General features: G+C 41.7%; 1 protein-coding gene across 2 annotated transcripts in view; it reads right to left on the reverse strand.

Moving 5' to 3' along the window:
* Window positions 1–9,421, reverse strand: part of UFL1 (UFM1 specific ligase 1) — a 911,566-nt gene that overhangs the window by 581,307 nt on the left and 320,838 nt on the right. The window lies entirely within an intron of this gene.

The raw sequence follows: 9,421 nt of genomic DNA on the forward strand, positions 1-9,421 counted from the left end.
TGCATGCATGCACAGTACTAATCTTTTGCATTTTTCTCCTGACAGCTATATAAAAATACACATTGACCATCATATACCAAGGCATAAAACAGAACAGGACAAGCTATCTGCCTGTGCAAATTCACAGTAGCATAGTATCACATGCTGTACAATTCACATCTATGACTCAAAGTCTGCTATACTGTGCCTGTCACACGTCACTCTTGTACAAGCAACATGTACTTCAGTATGCTGTCTAGTGTTTAAACAGCAATTTTATTAAAGTGAACTTGGATGAGACCTAATGTCAGATTACAGTCAAGGTAAAGCAACTAAATATTCTGCTAAGTGTATATATTACACAAGAATATTTTGGGAGTAGGATTTTGATTTGCTGTGGATTTATCCAATGGCATCATCCTCAGTGATGTATAATATCTGACAAACACACTTCTTCACACCTGAATCTCTGACAGTAATTCCCTGCCAAAGTACTCTCCAGTCTCTTCGTGCCAGAGCGGGCCATGTTCAAAGTATGCAGGTAGGAGTAACTGATGACGAGACTAGAAGCAGGGTTTTTAGGAGGTAGTATGAGTATCATTCTGCTCATCTAAAAGAAAGGGCAGGCCAAAGTCTAAAAGCAAGAAAAGTTCTTGACTGGGGAGAGGATTACCCAGGCTCTAAGATGTAGAAGGCATGGTTTACGCATTGTAAGTTATTGGCAGGTCTATATATCTAAAACAAGGACACCAACCTTATGGGATCTTATGAAATAAGTGGTGAGCACTGGCAATAACTTGGAAGCAAGATGGAGGTGGTATTTTAGTCTGATGACTTTAAAAGTTAAAAGGAGAAGATCAGATCTTACCATTAATGGCAGCCACTGTATGCAAGACAATTTGGGTGACAGTGGGACAAAATGGCAAACTTTGTTAAACAGAGTTTGAAGGTTTGAAGTGCATGAAGGCCTTTAACGGAGAAGATAGGGGCAAGTGGAACACTATATTTAGGTTGGGGTTGGAGAATCCTTCATCAAATGGCTGCACGACCCTCAGGGTTAAGCTATCTGGGCAAATTTCTAAATATAAAGAAAGTTTGACCGATTTTACTTTTTCAAACAATTCAGTCTAGTAGTATAAAACTCAGAACCAAATAAACAAACATGTCACCAGGAAAAATGGGATTGATACTCTTCCTGTAAACATTTGGAACAAAAATCCTTAACAGTTAGTACAACAGGTTCGCTCTCATAGTTCCCGGTGGTGTTTCTCCACATCTCATGCAGGAATATGGAAAGCTCCTGAAGGATTTCAGACTTTATGCTATCAAAGGAAGATCCAGAATGGGAATGGGTTCGTTCATCAGCATACATAACAGTTTTGATAAAATGAAGGTCTGATGGGTAGGGAGTTCATAAGTTAATACAAGGCTGTTGATCTAAATGACCATTAAAAGGCTAGCTACAATATCCCAAAGTGTAGTACCTATAGACATGACTAATTTATACCTAGTTTCAACTCCTTTCAATGGATACTTAAGGGGCCAGACCTGGTGCATACTAATGACAGTCCATCCATTTATCCAGGTTATTGGGTCAGGGAGGTACTTTGCTTTATATCCAAAGGAAGTCTATTGCATTTAAGAGGGATTATCTGGGATACACACACACACACACACACACACACACACACACACACACACATATTTATAGGTGCATAGGTTGGCACTAGGCTATCGGCCCTAGGGCCTATACAAGCCTAGCCATAACAATTCCCCGGATATTTCTTCCCACAATATTTACTTCCTTGGACCTCTGTCTGGCAAGGTGACTGAAGTGATCCCCGGGGTGAATATCCTATCTCCCCTCCAATCGTCAAGGTTCCTTTTGAAGAAGGCCAAGGAGGTGCTCTGCTTGACATGTATGGGCAGTCTATTCCAGAGTACGGGGAGTCTCTGGGTCAGGAATCTATCCCTCCAGCAAGTTTTGTTCATTGTGATGACAAGGTTTAGATCCCTGGAGTGTGTGGCTCTGAGGGACTGGGATTTCTTTAAGTGGAGCATGTCCAACAGCTTAGGGTTTGACATGGCCTTTTATGTTAAGCAGAGATCGCCTCTGAGTAGATGATATGCCACAGAGTATACCTGGAGTTTTTTATACGGTCACATAGGGCATCTGCTTTAGGCCTGTGATTCTTTTAGTGAGGTATTTCTGCAACCTTTTCAGCTGTTGCAGATGTCTTGTGAGGTATATACCAAATGGGGCGTTGTACTCTATAATGGGTCAAATGGTTCTAAAGGGATGAGTACAGTGGGGCAATGACCTCCTTTTTTCTGGATGAAAAGCCCTTAGTGGTGAGGTGTACCACATAGAAGGATTTCCTGACTGTTATGGCGATGTGGTTATCGAAGGTGAGACCACTGTCCACCTGTGTCCCTAAGTCTCTCATCACACTTTCGGTGTTTAGCGTACTGCCACCTATGTGGTAATTCATGGGTACATGTTTTTTCCCAAAGGGGATAACCATACATTTCTTGGCATTAAGCTTGAGCCCATGGCTCTGGCACCAAGCATCTGTTTCTGTAAGGCCCTTTTGTAGAATATCCACATCATTTGGGGATTCAATAACGGCTCCCAGTTTGCAGTCATTTGTGAACTTTGTTAGCCAGAGTCCATTAGTGTTGGCCTGTACTTCAGAGAAGTAGATGCCAAACAAGGGCAGTCCCACGACTGAACCCTGAGGTACTCCACTTGTCACTTGTTTGGAGCTGGACTTGGAGTCGGCTACTTTTACAGTCTGGGTTCTGTCAGTAAGCCAGGTGGCAACCCATCGAGTGACATAGGGATGTATGCCCAGCTTAGTAAGTTTATCTATGATTCCAGGGTGGGGGATGGTGTCAAAGGTCTTGGCAAGGTTCAGATAGGCTGTGTGGACCGCCTTACCCTCGTCCACAGCTCTGGAGACTGATTCGAAGAAGTCAATCAGGTTCAGGAGATAAGATCGGCCCTTCACGAACCCAAACTGGGTGGGGGTCCAGAGATTGATGGTTGCCCATGTTTTTGTTTATAAGTTCCATGATAATGAGTTCCATGCCCTTGCAGATCAGGCTTGTCAGACTGATGGGACAGTTGTTTCTGGGATCCAAGGTAGATCCCCCCTTGTGGAGTGGGATAACTGTAGTTGTGCGCCACTCAGTGGGCATGAAGCCTGAGGTGAGGCTATGATTAAACATGACACTTAGGTGAGGTGCCAGTTCATTTTGTAGTTCATGTAGTACACAGCTCGGGATGTCATCTGGTCCCATGGATGCTGTATTCTTAGCTTTGCAGAGTGCGGTTTCTTCCTGTGTGGCCGTGATTACCAGACTTTGGCAATCTTTTGGTATTGAGATTGGCCCTTTAGGGGGGTGAGGGTGGGGTGAAGTTGGCACTAAATCGATCTGCCAGGATATTGGCACTATCCTTGGGATCAGTATACTTAATGCCATTCTGTTGTAGCTCAGAGTATATCTGAGCATTGCCATTTAGATTTTTGACATAACTATAGAATGCCTTGTGGTTGTCTTTGGAATCTTTGGCAATTTTATTTTCATAACTAACTTTGGAGGATTTTATGAGAGATCTCAGCTTCTTACTGAGGCTGGTAAGGGAGTTTTTTGCATTCTGGGATTTTCCTCTTTTCTGCAACAGTTTCTTCCTTCTGTTGTATAGTTTGTTTATGGCTGGGGACCATTAGATTGGCTTCCTTTTTTTGGAGGAGAGCGTCTTGGTTATATTTGGAATAGCACGATTCATGCACGACTGGATGTGCTCGTACAGTGCCTTGGTGTAGGACTCAGCAGTCGAACTTTCAGTTCCCGTCTGCATGGGTGTCATGAAGTTTGTCACTTCTGACTTGAGTAGCACGAAGTTGGCTTTGGAGAAGTTTTTAATGGAGGTTTCCTTACTGGGGGGCTGTGGATGTCAAGGGTGATTTGCTTATGGTCAGACATGACCAATGAGGAGGTGACCACTGGTGTGGAGCATCTATCTCCCATGCTGGTAATGACCAGGTCTAGGATATTGGAGTCCCTGGTGGGACAATGGATTAGCTGATCCAGGGCATTGGAATTTATGAATTCCAAGAACCGTTGGGAAAAGCTGTTGGTACCCGAGTAGTTTTCCCAGTTAATGGCAGGGTAGTTAAAATCACCCAGTATTAGGGTGTTTGGTTGTATCTTAATATTTTCCAGTATATTTAGAAAGGTGTAGTGAGAATCTTGGGGCATGGTGGGGGATCTGTAGCAAGCTACAATTTGGACTGCAGTCTTACTTAGTGTTAGTTGCGCCTGGAGAATTTCAGATGCATTGTGTTGGGCAACTAGCCTAGAGGTGTGAATATCCTTGCTGAATATGGACATTCCTCCACCTTTAGTGTTTCGGTCTTGGTTTGGTGGCCGAAAAGTGTGGTAACAGTTGTAGCCTGGTACTGCAGGGGTGCTCTCTGGAGCCTTGAACCAGTTCTCAGTTACAGCACAGATATCGATGTTCTCCATTTTTAGGAGTGCCTAAAGAGAGTGCATTTTGAGGTTTAGACTTCTAGCATTGAGTAGCATTAACTTCAGATTTTGCATGCTTGTATCTGTTACGGTGGTGGTTTTGTCCTTTGAACCTTGCCTAAAATAGGCACGATGGGGATGGCAAGAGCTTTAGCCAGTAACCTGAATCCCAGTGACAGGTGCAGACCATCTCTGGCAAAGCATCGTGGTTTGTCGGTCATGTCATCCCAGGCAGACAGATACTGGATCCCCTTTGAATTACACCAGAAGCTTAGCCAATTGTTGAAGTCAATCATTTTGTCTAGTATATATATATATATATATATATATATATATATATATACGGGTCTGTTTCATAGCACCGGAATAACATAACATCAAGTCACATAACAGCGAGATGATGACAGCAAAAATTAAAAGAATGAACTCCTGGAATGGCATATTTAGCCTCCGGGAAACTAATCACTTGGTCACCAAGTAAAATAAAAAACAAAGCAAATTAAACCCACCGAAGTGAAGGGCTTTGCCTCTCACATCCCCCAACTAAATATACCATCTCTGAGATCGCACTACAGTGGAGAAAAGGGCAAAGTTCGCCATGGGTGCCACGTGGTTAGTTTCCAAGAGGTGAAAAACACCATTCTGGGAGTTCGTTCATTTAAATTTTTGTTGACGTAATCTCGCTGTTATGTGAGCTGACATTATGTTAAATTGAGGATTTAAAGGGAATCCATATGTTTTCATGGAAATTAAGATTCATGAGTGGATGTGTCGTATATAGTTAGTTTTACAGATGTGAAGGAGGAAGGAGGTTGGATAGGACTGGATCCTTCGAAGCACTATGGGCTACACAGAGGTCACTTCTCAAGAGTCTGTAGGTAACAGAAAACAGAAATAGACAGACAGACCACTTTAAGGTAGCCTAGGTAGCTCATGGAAGAGATATTCTTAATTATCTTACTGAGGAAATGATGCACCAAAAGGGCCATCACACTCTATTATGGGCCTGATGAGGGTGGGGTAGAGAGAGATAGCTTCCTTGGATTTGGAAGAAATACCCCGGTGATTAATCTGGCTAAGTAAATGGATTTTGTAACAGTGGATACATGGTAATCAAAGGATATTTCTTTGTCAATGAAAGTGCCCATGTTCCTAATGAGTGAATCAACCTTCCATGGAGTGTCACCTATACAGTAAGTACATGGGTGCCCTTTTTTGGGAAAGGACACAATGCTACATTTCCTGGCATGTGGTTTTATGCTGAGGTCCAAGCACCCCTTATATTGGTGTCTGTTAGATCCTCCTGAAGAATATGGGAATCAGATGGGGAGTTAATGACAGCTCTAAGTTTGCAGTCATCTGCAGACTTGGTCAGTCACAGGCTCTTGATGTCTGCAATGACATCAGAGAAGTAAATCCTAAAACAGATCTCTGGGGACGTCAGTGGTAACTACTCTTTTCAAAGAGAGCATGCGTCCCACACTAATATAATGAGTTTGGTCCATTAGTCGATTTGCTATCCAACAGGTAATGTAAGGATTTACATTTAGCTTGAATAGCTTATCGATAATACCAGAATGTAAGATGTGCCAAAGACTTTGGCCAAGACCAGGAAGGCAGTGTGAACAGATTTTCCAAGTCCAATGCACTACTGGCTTGCTTATAGAAGGTCACCAGATATGGAGGCAAGATCTGTCCTTAGCAAACCCAAACTGGCTTGGATCCACCACTTTTAGACTGCTGGCGTCCTTGTTAATAAAGTCCATAATGATGCAGTCCAGTGCTTTGCAGATAAGGCTGATGAAGCCTACAGACCTACAGTATTCTGGATCAGTAATGGATCCTCCTTTTGGAATGGGATGACTACTGCAATTCTCCATTCCTCTGGCTCAAAGCCAGTGGAGAGCTTGAGGCTGAATAAACCTAGTATCGAGCCTGCCAGACATTTGGTCATGACAAGAAGGTAACCTCGTCAGTTATCAGGACCCACAGAGCTAGTGTGTTTAGCCTTGGAGATAGCATTCAGGACTTTCTCATGGTGACAAGTGGGGCTGTTGTGGGGTGCTAGTAAGATGGGGAAAGTTATGGGGAGATAGAGAGTAAAGTTAGAGTTCAACTTGCCTGACAAGATGTTGACTATATTCTAAAGGGATAAGTATGTGTAGTTGTTGTTAATTAGCTCCAGACATTTCTGGGCATTACCTCTGTAAGTTTTTGACATAGCTGAAGGAGGCTTTGTGGCTGTCCTTAGCAGTTGTGGCAATTCTCAATTCATAATGATTTTTGGAGGATTTGACTTTGCTTATGATTTCTTTGTTGATCTTTTTGAGTTCATTTCTAGATAACATAGTATTAAATGTGCTTTTACAGGCTATGAGTTTCTTCCTCTGCTGTATAGGCTGTTTATACTAGGGTCCCAACGTAGGGGTTTATTCCTGAATTTGACATTGCATTTATGGGTTATAGGAACAGATACCTTGAAGCATGCTCTGAGATGGCAAAGACATTATCTGTAAATGTGACACTGTACAAGGTAGGATCATCAAGGTCAGGAGGGAGTTACAATTTCATCAGGTCAACAGTTAACCAGATTAGCTTTGTCTTAGAGTAGTCTTTAAAGACAGAAGGGTCTTGTGGTAAATCAGGTTTTACCCTCATAGTGAGTGTTACCAAATGGTGGTAGATATAACCAGAGGCAAGTTAACTGCAGGGGTCGGGCATAGGGTGGCTATACTGGTGAGAACCAGGTCCAGTACTTTTGAATCCCTAGTTTGGACTTCAGCTGGGTGGACTAGTGATCAATGGCATTAATGGAAAGGGACAAAAACAGGCTCTAGGACACAGCCTTGATGAAAGCCAGGGAGAAGTGGACAGAGGAAGAATGTTACAAGTGATCCTCACTTGGAAAGATCCTGTGGATATATAGCTTGAAAGCCAGTTTGTGATTTCACTGGAGAAGTGACAAAAAGAAAAGGCTTTAATAAGGTCTATAAATAAAGTGCCAAATAGAAGGCCCCTGTTCACCATGGCTGCAATAACTATACCATTTTAAAATACTATAAAATGTTTTATGCTTCTTCCAGCCATGAAACCATGCTGAAATCCAGACAGAATATGAAAGGTTATTAGAAATTCAAAAGCTTAGAGATATGTGGCTTTCTCAAGAACTCTGGCTATGTAAAGTAGAACAGAGACTAGAAATCAGAGGTGGATGAGTTTGTTTTGAGGATGAGGGATTGCTGCCTCCTTCCACTGGCTGAAAAAGTAATTACGGCAGAGTGGTAGTTCAAAGAACAGTCAAGTGTAAGAAATATAACCTTCGCAAAGCTTAAAGAATCAGTACCACATATCACTGAATCCTGGCTGGCCATGACTGAGTGATTTCAAATAGCTTAACAGTTATCTTTGGGGAATTTTACATAGTATGAAAAGTGGGATGCAAGGGTCATGGTGAGAGAAGGACAGGCACAGAGGCTTAGGCAAGAGAGTGTTGGGGGTTCTGAAAATTAATCTTTGAATGCTTCTGGAGAAGAAAAAAGTGTTTAACATTTTTTGTTATCTACTACAGTACTGATGTGTTTACAGATGCAGCTAGGTTTTACTAAGGACAGAAGAGAGTTTAGATCGGTAATGTGGGGCATTTTACTTAATGAATTCACTTTTGGCAGCACTACATAAAGTGATAAAAATCTGATCTTGAAGACTGGAACTCCACTTCCAGGAAGCTCAGGCAATCTCTCTGGCTTTTACTAAGTGTAAAAGTTCAATGTTATTCAGGTTTCTCTGTGACATTTCATTAGCCTAAAGTCTTTTGGAAAGTGTTTACTTAACAAAGTAAAGTATTAGTTAGTAACTGACAGGCAGTTTCTATGGAGGGAGAGCTGATGAAGGAGTTCAGTCAAATGGAATTAAGCAATTGTTATGCAAATACATTTTAAGTTGAGGACCAGTTCCTAATAATGTAAGGGATAGGGGAGTCTTCAGGTATTTTAATGGACCAATATAAAAGAAGTGAGCTGCAATCAAAGACATGGAGGGGGATTTTCTGATTATGAATTCTGTTACAAGTTTTGGTGAAAGGAAAATCTTACAGAGGATGACATTAGGCCCACTTGATTCCAACATGAACTTGGTAATGCTATAGTCAGCCACACACACATTCACATCCTGTTAGAGGTGACCTAAGTTATACTGAAATGTCACAGGATTACAGTATTAGTCTATTTGTGTAAGGGGCAGCAGAGATGTATTAGAAAAGAGATTCAGAACTAAGGAGAGAGGGAGGTGGGGTGTATAAAGTATGACAGTAGTAATTTTAGCAATGCGGTGGATACAGGAGTTAGCAATAAACCAGTTGGTACTGAACTTGTCAGCAGTGTACAGGACAGCTTCAACACATCCGAAGAAATGTCACTTATAGAGAAGCATGCATCCTCTTCAGTCCAGTATGCAAACAAACAAAATATGTCAAACGACCGTTGAAACAATCCGTTTATTATAAACACAGTAAGCTGAAGCGCTTTTCGTCCGAAAGATACACGAACTTCATCAGATAAAAACACAAGTCAAATGATGCAATTTAAATAGTGTAAACACTTAATCAGCTGATGCATCGGTGTTAAACATTAAAGCAGCATGCCCCATATATTCAATTCATATTAAAAACTTTCTATTAATATTTAAAAGTTCCTGTGTCTTGTCTGTTTCTTTGTGCAGTATGCAAACAAGTTGTTCCTGGTGATAAATAAGCCATGAAAGCCTATATATAAACACACAAACAGTAAGAGGTATAACTTTACCAAAATCTCCATCATCAAAAATGCATGCTATTAAATGGACTGGCAATCTGCAAAAACTTCCATAGGTGTGTGTGCAATGTGTGTGTATGTACGTGCATTCATCCTGC

Source organism: Protopterus annectens, chromosome 1.part0, assembly GCF_019279795.1.
Source record: "Protopterus annectens isolate FY-2018-M chromosome 1.part0, PAN1.0, whole genome shotgun sequence".
Classification (NCBI taxonomy): domain Eukaryota; kingdom Metazoa; phylum Chordata; order Ceratodontiformes; family Protopteridae; genus Protopterus; species Protopterus annectens.